Source organism: Lampetra fluviatilis, unplaced genomic scaffold (assembly GCF_964198595.1).
Source record: "Lampetra fluviatilis unplaced genomic scaffold, kcLamFluv1.1 SCAFFOLD_723, whole genome shotgun sequence".
NCBI classification, from domain to species: domain Eukaryota; kingdom Metazoa; phylum Chordata; class Hyperoartia; order Petromyzontiformes; family Petromyzontidae; genus Lampetra; species Lampetra fluviatilis.
In genome coordinates, this window is record NW_027620446.1 from 22,501 (window position 1) to 40,000 (window position 17,500).

Sequence of the window (17,500 nt, forward strand, 5' to 3'; positions counted from 1 at the left end):
ACCACACATCGCCAGGGCTTCAACTCCACCACAGATCGTCAAGAAGCTTTCGTCATCCAGCATGACGAGAATCGCGAGGTAGCGACGTGCTGCTACAAGCCGAGGTCTGCACCACCTAAGAAGAATTACTACACTGAGCCGCCGAGCTGCGAGTGAAACGGACGGAGATTCCAGCTATCACTCTCGAGCCAACAACTTCAACCCAACGTCAATATCAGCAACGAGCGAAAGCATCGTTCATCGCCAGAGCGACAACCAACGAGAACCGACTCGTCATCCAGCAGTGGAGAGAAAGAGCGCGCCACCGCGCCGTCAGCTACGAGAGCGCGCCACCGCGCCGTCAGCTACGAGAGCGCGCCACCGCGCCGTCAGCTACGAGAGCGCGCCACCGCGCCGTCAGCTACGAGAGCGCGCCACCGCGCCGTCAGCTACGAGAGCGCGCCACCGCGCCGTCAGCTACGAGAGCGCGCCACCGCGCCGTCAGCTACGAGAGCGCGCCACCGCGCCGTCAGCTACGAGAGCGCGCCACCGCGCCGTCAGCTACGAGAGCGCGCCACCGCGCCGTCAGCTACGAGAGCGCGCCACCGCGCCGTCAGCTACGAGAGCGCGCCACCGCGCCGTCAGCTACGAGAGCGCGCCACCGCGCCGTCAGCTACGAGAGCGCGCCACCGCGCCGTCAGCTACCGAGAGCGCGCCACCGCGCCGTCAGCTACCAAGGGCCGCCAAGCGCCGCCAAGCGCCGCCGCTCACCTCATCGCGGAGAAAGTGTCAGCTGCAACTCGCACAGACGGCAGAGAGGTTGTATCACTCCCCACATACAGACTCGAGGAAACACAGAGAAAATCTTGTCGAACCAGTTTCCTTTGTCATAGAGCCTCGCCGAAGAATTAATTAAAACAGAGCCAGATTAGCTCTCCCGCAACACGCCCTCACCCACCATTGACTCCAACATTCCGTTAAAAGAATATTATACTTACCGATGAATCTATTGACATATACTTTCGCCTCGGGGATACAATAAGTGCTTTTATTAACGCAAAACGAAATGTGTCATGCTTGTTTTCAAACTCGGCCAGTCGCCGATGGTGATCGATACAAAAACGAACTAATGAGATGCCTGGTGGAGAGGTAGAGGTTACGATTGCATAATAATTTTTGGTCATTCAGTTCGTTAAATGCACAATATCGAAAATGCATAAGAGTTTGAGTTATTCAATTTAGTAAATGCATAAGTGTTCATTCATTCATTTTAGTCAATGCTTAATCTCGTAATTGCATAAGAATTTTAGTTATCCATATTAATCGAATGCTTGATATCGCAAATGCATAAGTGTTTGGTTATTCATGAATTATTGACGCATGTTTGACCTGCATGATAGAATGTCACATGCTTGTTAGAATAAAATTGCTTAACACCAACTGTTCGAGTGCTTCTTTCCAAGTCCATGCAAAACCATCATATTTTTGATAACTGTATCCTGTGATGAGATATGAAAATGGAGACCTAAATATCATAACACACGCTAGGATAATCGGTAAACGTTTAATCATTGATCATCGTGTTATCCTGATTGACATAACTCTGGATAAACGAAGCTGAGCCTAATTACCACAACTGCCCACATTAACATCATCGCAAGCATCCGCATAACTTACTGCGATTATCTCAGCGATTATCATAATTTATGCATATAATTACTCACACTATCATAATATATGCATATAATTACACGCATTATCATAATTTATGCATGTTAATACACACATTAACATAATTAATGCGATTTGCGCATTTTTCGGAAAATTATTAATTTTTATTATTTTCATCAAAATTTCATAACTCCGACACATACAACATAATGGGGGCTCGTCCGGGATCTCTCACAGACAGTGTTTTGCATGGATGAAGGAATGAATCACTTCGTGTTAACCAGAATATCGTGACCAAACATTGCATTGTGATTGTAAACGGGCGTAAAACAAAAAAAAAAACGCCCTCTAAGGTTAAAACCCAGAATAGCAGGTTGAAACAGAGACAGTGGAATTAAGATAATATCGTATCAAACCGATTGCATCCTGTGATAAATGGTGTTAGAGGTACGCACTCTGAATCGGAAAATAACAATAGCTCGAGTCAAACTGACTACACTCTGTGAGATAATTGTTTTATAGGCACTCTGAAAGGAAAGGTCAAAGTAACTCCTGCCACTTGAGATGATAGGATTAAGAATAATTTTTGAATGGGTTACGGGGTACGGGGAACTCGTATTAAAACGTACCGACCAATCTGTTACAAAGCAGTACAGTCAGAGAGACATATGGGAAGGGAGCTGTATCGATAACACGAACACACCTCGGGGGAAACTAATTGACTGGATTAAATGTAACGAAGGCGAACACGATGCAAAAACTGCAGAGAAGGCAGGACAGGACTCATGTCTTCTCACACAGGCATACAGACAGGGATGGTGGAATAAAGAAAAAATTGGAAAGGAAACGGGAGAGAAATCGTCTCTAATAAACGAGGAAAAATGTCCTCACACCATCGTAAGGGAGGAGAAATCAGGGCTCGCGACACCAGCGAAACTCACAGACGTGGATCCACAGAATAAATATGGAAGTAACATTAAATCACACTCGTGGGTACGGGGACAGAGTCCAGGGACTGATCGCAAAAAAATTATGGATATCGAACAAAAAGTCCTTGACAAAGGGAAACCCTCACAATTCGAGAGAAGGGAGGGAGAGATACATATGCAAACAAAAACATGTGAGACTGACAACTTCACAGATAGAGGGAGGCAAAATGTTAAAGTAAAGTCGACTGGACATGCTCCACTAAGGGCAGAGGCAAAAACTGAAGGGAAATGGCAACACGAGCGACACGGCACTGGGCGCGCACACAGAAAATGCACACCGCTTAATCACGCCCCACACAGAACAGATAAAAGTGACAGATTGCCTGATGATAACTTGTTTGATGATGACGCTGTCGGCAATCAACTTTCGGAATACCTATTCACCAGTAAAACCCTTAAATTGATGGACAAGGCTCTAGTCAGAATTCCCGATTTTGACCCCCACAATAAGTCCATGGATATACATACACATATCGCGACAGTGGAAGAGGAGGCAATGATTAGAGGGCTGATGAGACGGGATGAAAAAGCGAGTTTGTTGAAACGGACCTTACATAAAGATTCTATCACATGGGTAAAGTCACTACCACACAAGGTTAGAAATGATTTTAAACAACTGAGCCTGGCAGTGATTCGGAAGTTTGGAGAATATTCGACACTCACTGAAGGGTTTTATGCTGTAAAATCGATGACCCAGGGCATGGACCAAGATCCACGTGACTACCTCGTACAATTTAAAAGAGCGTATTACGCAGGCGATGTGAATCAATACCACGAAGGAGATAAAATGTTCAAAATTATGTTTTTTGAATCCTTGAGCCCAGAGATTACAGAAAGGGTGAGAATGGTTTTGAATCCAGAAACCGCATCCTTACGCCGCATAGAGAGCAAGGCGTACATGGCATGGTTGTACAGAGCTAAGAATCAGAATTCGGATCCAGAACACAGGGAGAGGGATAAGGAACCCAGCCTCTCAGAGAGGAATAAAAATCACCGAACAGTCCCACAATGCCTAGAAGAGCAAACACACACGCACCTGTGGCAAAATAACCCAGAGAGAGGTTGGCACGAGAATGAGAGCGGCACAAAGCCGAACATTCAGAGGAATCGCAGGAGGGGGAGGTTCAGAACAGAACCATACCAACACCCCATGCCACGACACACACAAGGTCAAAATTACCCACAGAGATGGCGAAGTAACAATCCAAAAAAAATTTGGCACCCAAATGGGAAAAACACTCGGCCAAAAATGTACGAGAATCGTAGGAGGGAGAGGTTCAGAACAGAACCATATCAACACCCCATCCCACGACACACGCAAGGCTCAAATTATGCACAGAGATGGCGAGATAACCACCTAGCGGGAAGGTGTTACACAGACCGCGGAAGTATGGATGCGAACATTCAGGAGAATCGCAAGAGGGGAGGTCAAACACAATCGATCCAATTCCGACCAATTCCTCCACCGGCTATACCAGGAGGGAATAGAGGAATAACACAGAATGCGGTACAAATACATGATGAACCACCCGCCGAGGTTTTGTTAAACCCCGAGCTCAATGGGAAATACAAGCAGGCTGCAGGTGACAGGGCGGGCAAAAACACGGGCGGTGCTCTTGTGAAAGGCGCGCGGATCGGGTGCGGGGTTGCATTGAGGCGTGATCGGACAGTAGATAACAGACAGCAGAGACAAAGAGAGCACACAGAGACACGCCCTGAGGAGCGCAGGCGTGAGCCTTTGAATGGAAAATATCCAAGGGAAACCAAAATGTATGTGGATCGGAGTGCTAAAATGGAGACGAATGTTCATGACATATCGGGAATGGTGTTAAAATCTAACACACTCGTAAAAACAAAGAGGGCAACATTACGAGGGACAGAATTAAATCGACACACAAACTCGGCAAATGTGCATGTAATCGCAGAGAGAGCGAATGCCACGAACCAAGTGTCAAAGTGGGTTGTGTGCGCGAATTCTGATTATGTACAGCACAATTTTTCACCACACACTCCCACGACGCGAGAGAGTGAGAGAGGAAATTACAAAAACAAACCCGAAAACCGTGATCGAATTATCAAAGTGATAAGTGGTAAACCAGGCAACATGAGGAAGGTAACGCATAAATGCGTTCGAAACCGCTACCTAGCGTTTCCCAGGATTTAACAAAAACAAAGATGAAGTTCGTCGGAGTTATGATGTATGGGAACCATGTAACTGATGATATCGATGTTTTAACGTGTTGTTATTTTCCTTGCTTAATTCAAATGTAACCATGTTAAGCAAAAACAAAAATGAATATTCGTCGGAATTATGATGTACGAGAACCAATGTAACGCAATATCGATGTTAACGGTTGTTATTTCCTTTGCTAATTCAGATGTAACCAGATTAAGATTGTAATACGTGCACGCGCGTTGTAAGAAATAACCGCCGAGAGTAAGGGCGGCTGATGGGATGCATGACATAAAAAGGGGGCATTACTTTGTTTGAAAATTCGCCAGTGGCCAAATCGACCCCTGATAATTTTCAAAAGGGCGGACTGTTGGATATATGCCCCCCTTTTTAATTTTAAAAATTATTTTTTTTTTAAGAATTATTCTGCCAACATAGATAATATCGTTTTTTAATATACACGGGGCAACGTGAGAACGGACACGCCCTCACACTCCCACAGAGGCCCCCACACACTAACACAGATGTGCGCACACCTCATTTCAAAGGAAAGAGGGCATGAAAGAAGGGTAATCAAGATCATAAAAAAACTCCCCGAATTTCACACAAGAGGAACAAGGAAGGGGGGAATGGTAGCCGGGGGGGTTCTGGAAGAAACATCCGTTCGTAAAGGGAAAAAAACCCTTTTATAAGTACAAAACCAGGCCACGAAATATATAATTATATTCTTAACAAAGGAACAACATTAACAAAAAAACACAAACGGGTTTTGAACCATGTTAGACAAACTAGTACAACTTAGCCATGAAGTAAGCAAACAGTATCCATCCTCACTACAATTGAAAATCAGACTACAGTCTGCACCAGAATCGCGACCCATCATTGTTAATTAAATACTGACATTATTTACCTTTATAGAATTTCTACACGGCCGGGCCGAAGCATCGAAGAACAATTATGGCATATATTTCGCTCCAAAACAAAATTCTTAGCCGGGATAGCAGATTAAATAATCACAAGAAGTCAAATAATAAGTACGGAATTAAAGTGAATATCCTAGGAGCTAACGGTGAATAAGGCTCTCAAAATTAACCAAACACAACAACCCCCTGAAAACAACAGCAGCAACACGACCGTCTTTGTCTTTCCGAGAGGATCTCCACACGCAGGCACAAAGCCGGGAAATGACACCAATAAAACTCCCGGGCAATGGCTCAAAGGAAATTAACACGCTCTCAGAAATAAATAAATAAGCGCATGCGCCGGGCGCTTCCACCGTGGAAACAACCGTCTTTGTCTTCCCACAACACGGACAGCAAAAATTGCACACGCAAGGAATAACATCTCCATGAGAGATCGGGTCACGATGAAACATCGGGAACACGGTTTCGGCATAACTGGGGCATAATGGAATAAGTCGCATTTCAACTTCCAAACCAAAACAACTTAAGCTGTGTGAGACAAAAGATATGATCCCCGAGCGAGGGCGGAAATAATTAAGCTCGCTTAACGCGTAGGTTGTCGCGACAAATATTATTCAGTAACAAAAACATGGATTCGAATATCTCTTTTATATATATATAACTCGACGCGAATCATCGGTCTGGCTAATGTATAACTTCGTTGGCGCCGTCACGAGCCCCCCCCCCTTTCAGAACGACAACAACTGTGTCTTCAAAGCGAAACACACGGACGGACACACACACGGACGAACACACACACACAGGAAGGTTTTATGACAGACTTTGAACAACTCGGGAAACGGAGGGCATTTTCTCAACATAAGCCGGGGAAAAATCCATTCAACTCACTTCGTCAGGGGCCTGGCCCTCCACCACACTTCGTCAGGGGCCTGGCCCTCCACCACACATCGCCAGGGCTTCAACTCCACCACAGATCGTCAAGAAGCTTTCGTCATCCAGCATGACGAGAATCGCGAGGTAGCGACGTGCTGCTACAAGCCGAGGTCTGCACCACCTAAGAAGAATTACTACACTGAGCCGCCGAGCTGCGAGTGAAACGGACGGAGATTCCAGCTATCACTCTCGAGCCAACAACTTCAACCCAACGTCAATATCAGCAACGAGCGAAAGCATCGTTCATCGCCAGAGCGACAACCAACGAGAACCGACTCGTCATCCAGCAGTGGAGAGAAAGAGCGCGCCACCGCGCCGTCAGCTACGAGAGCGCGCCACCGCGCCGTCAGCTACGAGAGCGCGCCACCGCGCCGTCAGCTACGAGAGCGCGCCACCGCGCCGTCAGCTACGAGAGCGCGCCACCGCGCCGTCAGCTACGAGAGCGCGCCACCGCGCCGTCAGCTACGAGAGCGCGCCACCGCGCCGTCAGCTACGAGAGCGCGCCACCGCGCCGTCAGCTACGAGAGCGCGCCACCGCGCCGTCAGCTACGAGAGCGCGCCACCGCGCCGTCAGCTACGAGAGCGCGCCACCGCGCCGTCAGCTACGAGAGCGCGCCACCGCGCCGTCAGCTACGAGAGCGCGCCACCGCGCCGTCAGCTACGAGAGCGCGCCACCGCGCCGTCAGCTACCGAGAGCGCGCCACCGCGCCGTCAGCTACCAAGGGCCGCCAAGCGCCGCCAAGCGCCGCCGCTCACCTCATCGCGGAGAAAGTGTCAGCTGCAACTCGCACAGACGGCAGAGAGGTTGTATCACTCCCCACATACAGACTCGAGGAAACACAGAGAAAATCTTGTCGAACCAGTTTCCTTTGTCATAGAGCCTCGCCGAAGAATTAATTAAAACAGAGCCAGATTAGCTCTCCCGCAACACGCCCTCACCCACCATTGACTCCAACATTCCGTTAAAAGAATATTATACTTACCGATGAATCTATTGACATATACTTTCGCCTCGGGGATACAATAAGTGCTTTTATTAACGCAAAACGAAATGTGTCATGCTTGTTTTCAAACTCGGCCAGTCGCCGATGGTGATCGATACAAAAACGAACTAATGAGATGCCTGGTGGAGAGGTAGAGGTTACGATTGCATAATAATTTTTGGTCATTCAGTTCGTTAAATGCACAATATCGAAAATGCATAAGAGTTTGAGTTATTCAATTTAGTAAATGCATAAGTGTTCATTCATTCATTTTAGTCAATGCTTAATCTCGTAATTGCATAAGAATTTTAGTTATCCATATTAATCGAATGCTTGATATCGCAAATGCATAAGTGTTTGGTTATTCATGAATTATTGACGCATGTTTGACCTGCATGATAGAATGTCACATGCTTGTTAGAATAAAATTGCTTAACACCAACTGTTCGAGTGCTTCTTTCCAAGTCCATGCAAAACCATCATATTTTTGATAACTGTATCCTGTGATGAGATATGAAAATGGAGACCTAAATATCATAACACACGCTAGGATAATCGGTAAACGTTTAATCATTGATCATCGTGTTATCCTGATTGACATAACTCTGGATAAACGAAGCTGAGCCTAATTACCACAACTGCCCACATTAACATCATCGCAAGCATCCGCATAACTTACTGCGATTATCTCAGCGATTATCATAATTTATGCATATAATTACTCACACTATCATAATATATGCATATAATTACACGCATTATCATAATTTATGCATGTTAATACACACATTAACATAATTAATGCGATTTGCGCATTTTTCGGAAAATTATTAATTTTTATTATTTTCATCAAAATTTCATAACTCCGACACATACAACACTTGGCACAAGACCAAACAGCGCAGCGAACCCGTGCAGCACCAACCCAAGGGGACAGCCTTCCCCACACACTCTGGAGGAGAAGAGGCTCCCTCGGGCTGAGTCACACAGCTCAAGATACTCGCTCATTCACGGAAAACTTGGGAAACAAAACCTGCTGACACACACCACTTATGCATCGCATGAAGATTGCCATTGTCCATACACTTGTGCAGGTGCGATGGAAATATTTTCTCGTTTTGGTGTATGCTATATTTTTACAGACAGCTACCGACAAACGGTAGAAATTAGCGGGGATAGGCCTCAGACATTACCCAAAGCTCCGGGAACGTGAGCGACGCAAGACGAATGGGCATTTTAAAGCAGATCTATGGCAGTTACTGACAGTGCCTGGCGTGGGTTACTTGTCTCCGTTGTCGAGAGGGGAAGACGACCCATGTATATGTAAAGGGCGATTTTTTTAGCAACCGTTAAGGCTGTTTTTCCCCTTCACTTGTATCGAGAGGGAAGCAAAGAACATGTATGGCGTGTACGTTTTTTTACGAATTTTCATTAGCAATCTAACGACATGAATTGCGAAGACGTTTTTTGAACAATTGTATTCCTTTCCCAAAACATCGAGTGCTAGTGTATAAAACCGCTAGAGAAAATAAATTGGCAGGCGAAACTTAAAAAGGAGAGACCCATGAACAGCATGGCCAGGCGGCTCACCTCGACGTTTTTCCCCCGAGCAAAGTCCGCCGAGACCCCCTGTATCCCACGGGGATGTACTGGCGTGCACTTAAAGGTTGATGCCGCTCTGTTACTTGGGAAACGAACCACAAGCCAAATCCAGCTAATTTGTGAATGACTTAGCTCTCCTGCTTTCTCGAGAACGTGCTTTTTTCGTCGGATGAAACTTCCACAGGCTTTTCCAGCAGATTTGCACCTGCACTCAAAAAAGTCAAAATTTTTACACATAGACCCCATCAAACGGGAGAAATTGGCCCGGATTGCTCTCATGTGCGTTACGGGGCATCGTTTCTCTCGCGCCGAATTCTCTCGAGCTGGGAAATCGCTCATTTTTGCGTCGCCAAATATCGTACGAACGCCGTGAAACTTCCACAGGCTTTTTCAGCAGATTTGCACGTGCACTCAAAAAAGTCAAAATTTTTACACATAGACCCCATCAAACGGGAGAAATTGGCCCGGATTGCTCTCATGTGCGTTACGGGGCATCGTTTCTCTCGCGCCGAATTCCATCGAGCTGGGAAATCGCTCATTTTTGCGTCGCCAAATATCGTACGAACGCCGTGAAACTTCCACAGGCTTTTTCAGCAGATTTGCACCTGCACTCAAAAAAGTCAAAATTTTTACACATAGACCCCATCAAACGGGAGAAATTGGCCCGGATTGCTCTCATGTGCGTTACGGGGCATCGTTTCTCTCGCGCCGAATTCTCTCGAGCTGGGAAATCGCTCATTTTTGCGTCGCCAAATATCGTACGAACGCCGTGAAACTTCCACAGGCTTTTTCAGCAGATTTGCACGTGCACTCAAAAAAGTCAAAATTTTTACACATAGACCCCATCAAACGGGAGAAATTGGCCCGGATTGCTCTCATGTGCGTTACGGGGCATCGTTTCTGTCGCGCCGAATTCCATCGAGCTGGGAAATCGCTCATTTTTGCGTCGCCAAATATCGTACGAACGCCGTGAAACTTCCACAGGCTTTTTCAGCAGATTTGCACGTGCACTCAAAAAAGTCAAAATTTGTACACATAGACCCCATCAAACGGGAGAAATTGGCCCGGATTGCTCTCATGTGCGTTACGGGGCATCGTTTCTCTCGCGCCGAATTCTCTCGAGCTGGGAAATCGCTCATTTTTGCGTCGCCAAATATCGTACGAACGCCGTGAAACTTCCACAGGCTTTTTCAGCAGATTTGCACGTGCACTCAAAAAAGTCAAAATTTTTACACATAGACCCCATCAAACGGGAGAAATTGGCCCGGATTGCTCTCATGTGCGTTACGGGGCATCGTTTCTGTCGCGCCGAATTCCATCGAGCTGGGAAATCGCTCATTTTTGCGTCGCCAAATATCGTACGAACGCCGTGAAACTTCCACAGGCTTTTCCAGCAGATTTGCACGTGCACTCAAAAAAGTCAAAATTTTTACACATAGACCCCATCAAACGGGAGAAATTGGCCGGGATTGCTCTCATGTGCGTTACGGGGCATCGTTTCTCTCGCGCCGAATTCCATCGAGCTGGGAAATCGCTCATTTTTGCGTCGCCAAATATCGTACGAACGCCGTGAAACTTCCACAGGCTTTTTCAGCAGATTTGCACGTGCACTCAAAAAAGTCAAAATTTGTACACATAGACCCCATCAAACGGGAGAAATTGGCCCGGATTGCTCTCATGTGCGTTACGGGGCATCGTTTCTCTCGCGCCGAATTCTCTCGAGCTGGGAAATCGCTCATTTTTGCGTCGCCAAATATCGTACGAACGCCGTGAAACTTCCACAGGCTTTTTCAGCAGATTTGCACGTGCACTCAAAAAAGTCAAAATTTTTACACATAGACCCCATCAAACGGGAGAAATTGGCCCGGATTGCTCTCATGTGCGTTACGGGGCATCGTTTCTGTCGCGCCGAATTCCATCGAGCTGGGAAATCGCTCATTTTTGCGTCGCCAAATATCGTACGAACGCCGTGAAACTTCCACAGGCTTTTCCAGCAGATTTGCACGTGCACTCAAAAAAGTCAAAATTTTTACACATAGACCCCATCAAACGGGAGAAATTGGCCGGGATTGCTCTCATGTGCGTTACGGGGCATCGTTTCTCTCGCTCCGAATTCCATCGAGCTGGGAAATCGCTCATTTTTGCGTCGCCAAATATCGTACGAACGCCGTGAAACTTCCACAGGCTTTTTCAGCAGATTTGCACGTGCACTCAAAAAAGTCAAAATTTTTACACATAGACCCCATCAAACGGGAGAAATTGGCCGGGATTGCTCTCATGTGCGTTACGGGGCATCGTTTCTCTCGCGCCGAATTCCATCGAGCTGGGAAATCGCTCATTTTTGCGTCGCCAAATATCGTACGAACGCCGTGAAACTTCCACAGGCTTTTCCAGCAGATTGGCACGTGCACTCAAAAAAGTCAAAATTTGTACACATAGACCCCATCAAACGGGAGAAATTGGCCGGGATTGCTCTCATGTGCGTTACGGGGCATCGTTTCTCTCGCTCCGAATTCCATCGAGCTGGGAAATCGCTCATTTTTGCGTCGCCAAATATCGTACGAACGCCGTGAAACTTCCACAGGCTTTTCCAGCAGATTTGCACCTGCACTCAAAAAAGTCAAAATTTTTACACATAGACCCCATCAAACGGGAGAAATTGGCCCGGATTGCTCTCATGTGCGTTACGGGGCATCGTTTCTCTCGCGCCGAATTCTCTCGAGCTGGGAAATCGCTCATTTTTGCGTCGCCAAATATCGTACGAACGCCGTGAAACTTCCACAGGCTTTTTCAGCAGATTTGCACCTGCACTCAAAAAAGTCAAAATTTTTACACATAGACCCCATCAAACGGGAGAAATTGGCCGGGATTGCTCTCATGTGCGTTACGGGGCATCGTTTCTCTCGCGCCGAATTCCATCGAGCTGGGAAATCGCTCATTTTTGCGTCGCCAAATATCGTACGAACGCCGTGAAACTTCCACAGGCTTTTCCAGCAGATTGGCACGTGCACTCAAAAAAGTCAAAATTTGTACACATAGACCCCATCAAACGGGAGAAATTGGCCCGGATTGCTCTCATGTGCGTTACGGGGCATCGTTTCTCTCGCTCCGAATTCCATCGAGCTTGGAAATCGCTCATTTTTGCGTCGCCAAATATCGTACGAACGCCGTGAAACTTCCACAGGCTTTTCCAGCAGATTTGCACCTGCACTCAAAAAAGTCAAAATTTTTACACATAGACCCCATCAAACGGGAGAAATTGGCCCGGATTGCTCTCATGTGCGTTACGGGGCATCGTTTCTCTCGCGCCGAATTCCATCGAGCTGGGAAATCGCTCATTTTTGCGTCGCCAAATATCGTACGAACGCCGTGAAACTTCCACAGGCTTTTTCAGCAGATTTGCACGTGCACTCAAAAAAGTCAAAATTTTTACACATAGACCCCATCAAACGGGAGAAATTGGCCGGGATTGCTCTCATGTGCGTTACGGGGCATCGTTTCTCTCGCGCCGAATTCCATCGAGCTGGGAAATCGCTCATTTTTGCGTCGCCAAATATCGTACGAACGCCGTGAAACTTCCACAGGCTTTTTCAGCAGATTTGCACGTGCACTCAAAAAAGTCAAAATTTGTACACATAGACCCCATCAAACGGGAGAAATTGGCCGGGATTGCTCTCATGTGCGTTACGGGGCATCGTTTCTCTCGCTCCGAATTCCATCGAGCTGGGAAATCGCTCATTTTTGCGTCGCCAAATATCGTACGAACGCCGTGAAACTTCCACAGGCTTTTTCAGCAGATTTGCACGTGCACTCAAAAAAGTCAAAATTTTTACACATAGACCCCATCAAACGGGAGAAATTGGCCGGGATTGCTCTCATGTGCGTTACGGGGCATCGTTTCTCTCGCGCCGAATTCCATCGAGCTGGGAAATCGCTCATTTTTGCGTCGCCAAATATCGTACGAACGCCGTGAAACTTCCACAGGCTTTTCCAGCAGATTTGCACGTGCACTCAAAAAAGTCAAAATTTTTACACATAGACCCCATCAAACGGGAGAAATTGGCCCGGATTGCTCTCATGTGCGTTACGGGGCATCGTTTCTCTCGCGCCGAATTCTCTCGAGCTGGGAAATCGCTCATTTTTGCGTCGCCAAATATCGTACGAACGCCGTGAAACTTCCACAGGCTTTTTCAGCAGATTTGCACCTGCACTCAAAAAAGTCAAAATTTTTACACATAGACCCCATCAAACGGGAGAAATTGGCCCGGATTGCTCTCATGTGCGTTACGGGGCATCGTTTCTCTCGCTCCGAATTCCATCGAGCTTGGAAATCGCTCATTTTTGCGTCGCCAAATATCGTACGAACGCCGTGAAACTTCCACAGGCTTTTCCAGCAGATTTGCACCTGCACTCAAAAAAGTCAAAATTTTTACACATAGACCCCATCAAACGGGAGAAATTGGCCGGGATTGCTCTCATGTGCGTTACGGGGCATCGTTTCTCTCGCTCCGAATTCCATCGAGCTGGGAAATCGCTCATTTTTGCGTCGCCAAATATCGTACGAACGCCGTGAAACTTCCACAGGCTTTTTCAGCAGATTTGCACGTGCACTCAAAAAAGTCAAAATTTGTACACATAGACCCCATCAAACGGGAGAAATTGGCCGGGATTGCTCTCATGTGCGTTACGGGGCATCGTTTCTCTCGCTCCGAATTCCATCGAGCTTGGAAATCGCTCATTTTTGCGTCGCCAAATATCGTACGAACGCCGTGAAACTTCCACAGGCTTTTCCAGCAGATTTGCACCTGCACTCAAAAAAGTCAAAATTTTTACACATAGACCCCATCAAACGGGAGAAATTGGCCCGGATTGCTCTCATGTGCGTTACGGGGCATCGTTTCTGTCGCGCCGAATTCCATCGAGCTGGGAAATCGCTCATTTTTGCGTCGCCAAATATCGTACGAACGCCGTGAAACTTCCACAGGCTTTTCCAGCAGATTGGCACGTGCACTCAAAAAAGTCAAAATTTGTACACATAGACCCCATCAAACGGGAGAAATTGGCCGGGATTGCTCTCATGTGCGTTACGGGGCATCGTTTCTCTCGCTCCGAATTCCATCGAGCTGGGAAATCGCTCATTTTTGCGTCGCCAAATATCGTACGAACGCCGTGAAACTTCCACAGGCTTTTTCAGCAGATTTGCACGTGCACTCAAAAAAGTCAAAATTTGTACACATAGACCCCATCAAACGGGAGAAATTGGCCGGGATTGCTCTCATGTGCGTTACGGGGCATCGTTTCTCTCGCGCCGAATTCCATCGAGCTGGGAAATCGCTCATTTTTGCGTCGCCAAATATCGTACGAACGCCGTGAAACTTCCACAGGCTTTTTCAGCAGATTTGCACGTGCACTCAAAAAAGTCAAAATTTTTACACATAGACCCCATCAAACGGGAGAAATTGGCCCGGATTGCTCTCATGTGCGTTACGGGGCATCGTTTCTCTCGCTCCGAATTCCATCGAGCTTGGAAATCGCTCATTTTTGCGTCGCCAAATATCGTACGAACGCCGTGAAACTTCCACAGGCTTTTCCAGCAGATTTGCACCTGCACTCAAAAAAGTCAAAATTTTTACACATAGACCCCATCAAACGGGAGAAATTGGCCCGGATTGCTCTCATGTGCGTTACGGGGCATCGTTTCTCTCGCGCCGAATTCTCTCGAGCTGGGAAATCGCTCATTTTTGCGTCGCCAAATATCGTACGAACGCCGTGAAACTTCCACAGGCTTTTTCAGCAGATTTGCACCTGCACTCAAAAAAGTCAAAATTTGTACACATAGACCCCATCAAACGGGAGAAATTGGCCGGGATTGCTCTCATGTGCGTTACGGGGCATCGTTTCTCTCGCTCCGAATTCCATCGAGCTGGGAAATCGCTCATTTTTGCGTCGCCAAATATCGTACGAACGCCGTGAAACTTCCACAGGCTTTTTCAGCAGATTTGCACGTGCACTCAAAAAAGTCAAAATTTTTACACATAGACCCCATCAAACGGGAGAAATTGGCCGGGATTGCTCTCATGTGCGTTACGGGGCATCGTTTCTCTCGCGCCGAATTCCATCGAGCTGGGAAATCGCTCATTTTTGCGTCGCCAAATATCGTACGAACGCCGTGAAACTTCCACAGGCTTTTCCAGCAGATTTGCACGTGCACTCAAAAAAGTCAAAATTTTTACACATAGACCCCATCAAACGGGAGAAATTGGCCCGGATTGCTCTCATGTGCGTTACGGGGCATCGTTTCTCTCGCGCCGAATTCTCTCGAGCTGGGAAATCGCTCATTTTTGCGTCGCCAAATATCGTACGAACGCCGTGAAACTTCCACAGGCTTTTTCAGCAGATTTGCACCTGCACTCAAAAAAGTCAAAATTTTTACACATAGACCCCATCAAACGGGAGAAATTGGCCCGGATTGCTCTCATGTGCGTTACGGGGCATCGTTTCTCTCGCTCCGAATTCCATCGAGCTTGGAAATCGCTCATTTTTGCGTCGCCAAATATCGTACGAACGCCGTGAAACTTCCACAGGCTTTTCCAGCAGATTTGCACCTGCACTCAAAAAAGTCAAAATTTTTACACATAGACCCCATCAAACGGGAGAAATTGGCCCGGATTGCTCTCATGTGCGTTACGGGGCATCGTTTCTGTCGCGCCGAATTCCATCGAGCTGGGAAATCGCTCATTTTTGCGTCGCCAAATATCGTACGAACGCCGTGAAACTTCCACAGGCTTTTTCAGCAGATTTGCACCTGCACTCAAAAAAGTCAAAATTTGTACACATAGACCCCATCAAACGGGAGAAATTGGCCGGGATTGCTCTCATGTGCGTTACGGGGCATCGTTTCTCTCGCTCCGAATTCCATCGAGCTGGGAAATCGCTCATTTTTGCGTCGCCAAATATCGTACGAACGCCGTGAAACTTCCACAGGCTTTTTCAGCAGATTTGCACGTGCACTCAAAAAAGTCAAAATTTTTACACATAGACCCCATCAAACGGGAGAAATTGGCCGGGATTGCTCTCATGTGCGTTACGGGGCATCGTTTCTCTCGCGCCGAATTCCATCGAGCTGGGAAATCGCTCATTTTTGCGTCGCCAAATATCGTACGAACGCCGTGAAACTTCCACAGGCTTTTCCAGCAGATTTGCACGTGCACTCAAAAAAGTCAAAATTTTTACACATAGACCCCATCAAACGGGAGAAATTGGCCCGGATTGCTCTCATGTGCGTTACGGGGCATCGTTTCTCTCGCGCCGAATTCTCTCGAGCTGGGAAATCGCTCATTTTTGCGTCGCCAAATATCGTACGAACGCCGTGAAACTTCCACAGGCTTTTTCAGCAGATTTGCACCTGCACTCAAAAAAGTCAAAATTTTTACACATAGACCCCATCAAACGGGAGAAATTGGCCCGGATTGCTCTCATGTGCGTTACGGGGCATCGTTTCTCTCGCTCCGAATTCCATCGAGCTTGGAAATCGCTCATTTTTGCGTCGCCAAATATCGTACGAACGCCGTGAAACTTCCACAGGCTTTTCCAGCAGATTTGCACCTGCACTCAAAAAAGTCAAAATTTTTACACATAGACCCCATCAAACGGGAGAAATTGGCCCGGATTGCTCTCATGTGCGTTACGGGGCATCGTTTCTGTCGCGCCGAATTCCATCGAGCTGGGAAATCGCTCATTTTTGCGTCGCCAAATATCGTACGAACGCCGTGAAACTTCCACAGGCTTTTCCAGCAGATTGGCACGTGCACTCAAAAAAGTCAAAATTTGTACACATAGACCCCATCAAACGGGAGAAATTGGCCGGGATTGCTCTCATGTGCGTTACGGGGCATCGTTTCTCTCGCTCCGAATTCCATCGAGCTGGGAAATCGCTCATTTTTGCGTCGCCAAATATCGTACGAACGCCGTGAAACTTCCACAGGCTTTTTCAGCAGATTTGCACGTGCACTCAAAAAAGTCAAAATTTGTACACATAGACCCCATCAAACGGGAGAAATTGGCCGGGATTGCTCTCATGTGCGTTACGGGGCATCGTTTCTCTCGCGCCGAATTCCATCGAGCTGGGAAATCGCTCATTTTTGCGTCGCCAAATATCGTACGAACGCCGTGAAACTTCCACAGGCTTTTTCAGCAGATTTGCACGTGCACTCAAAAAAGTCAAAATTTTTACACATAGACCCCATC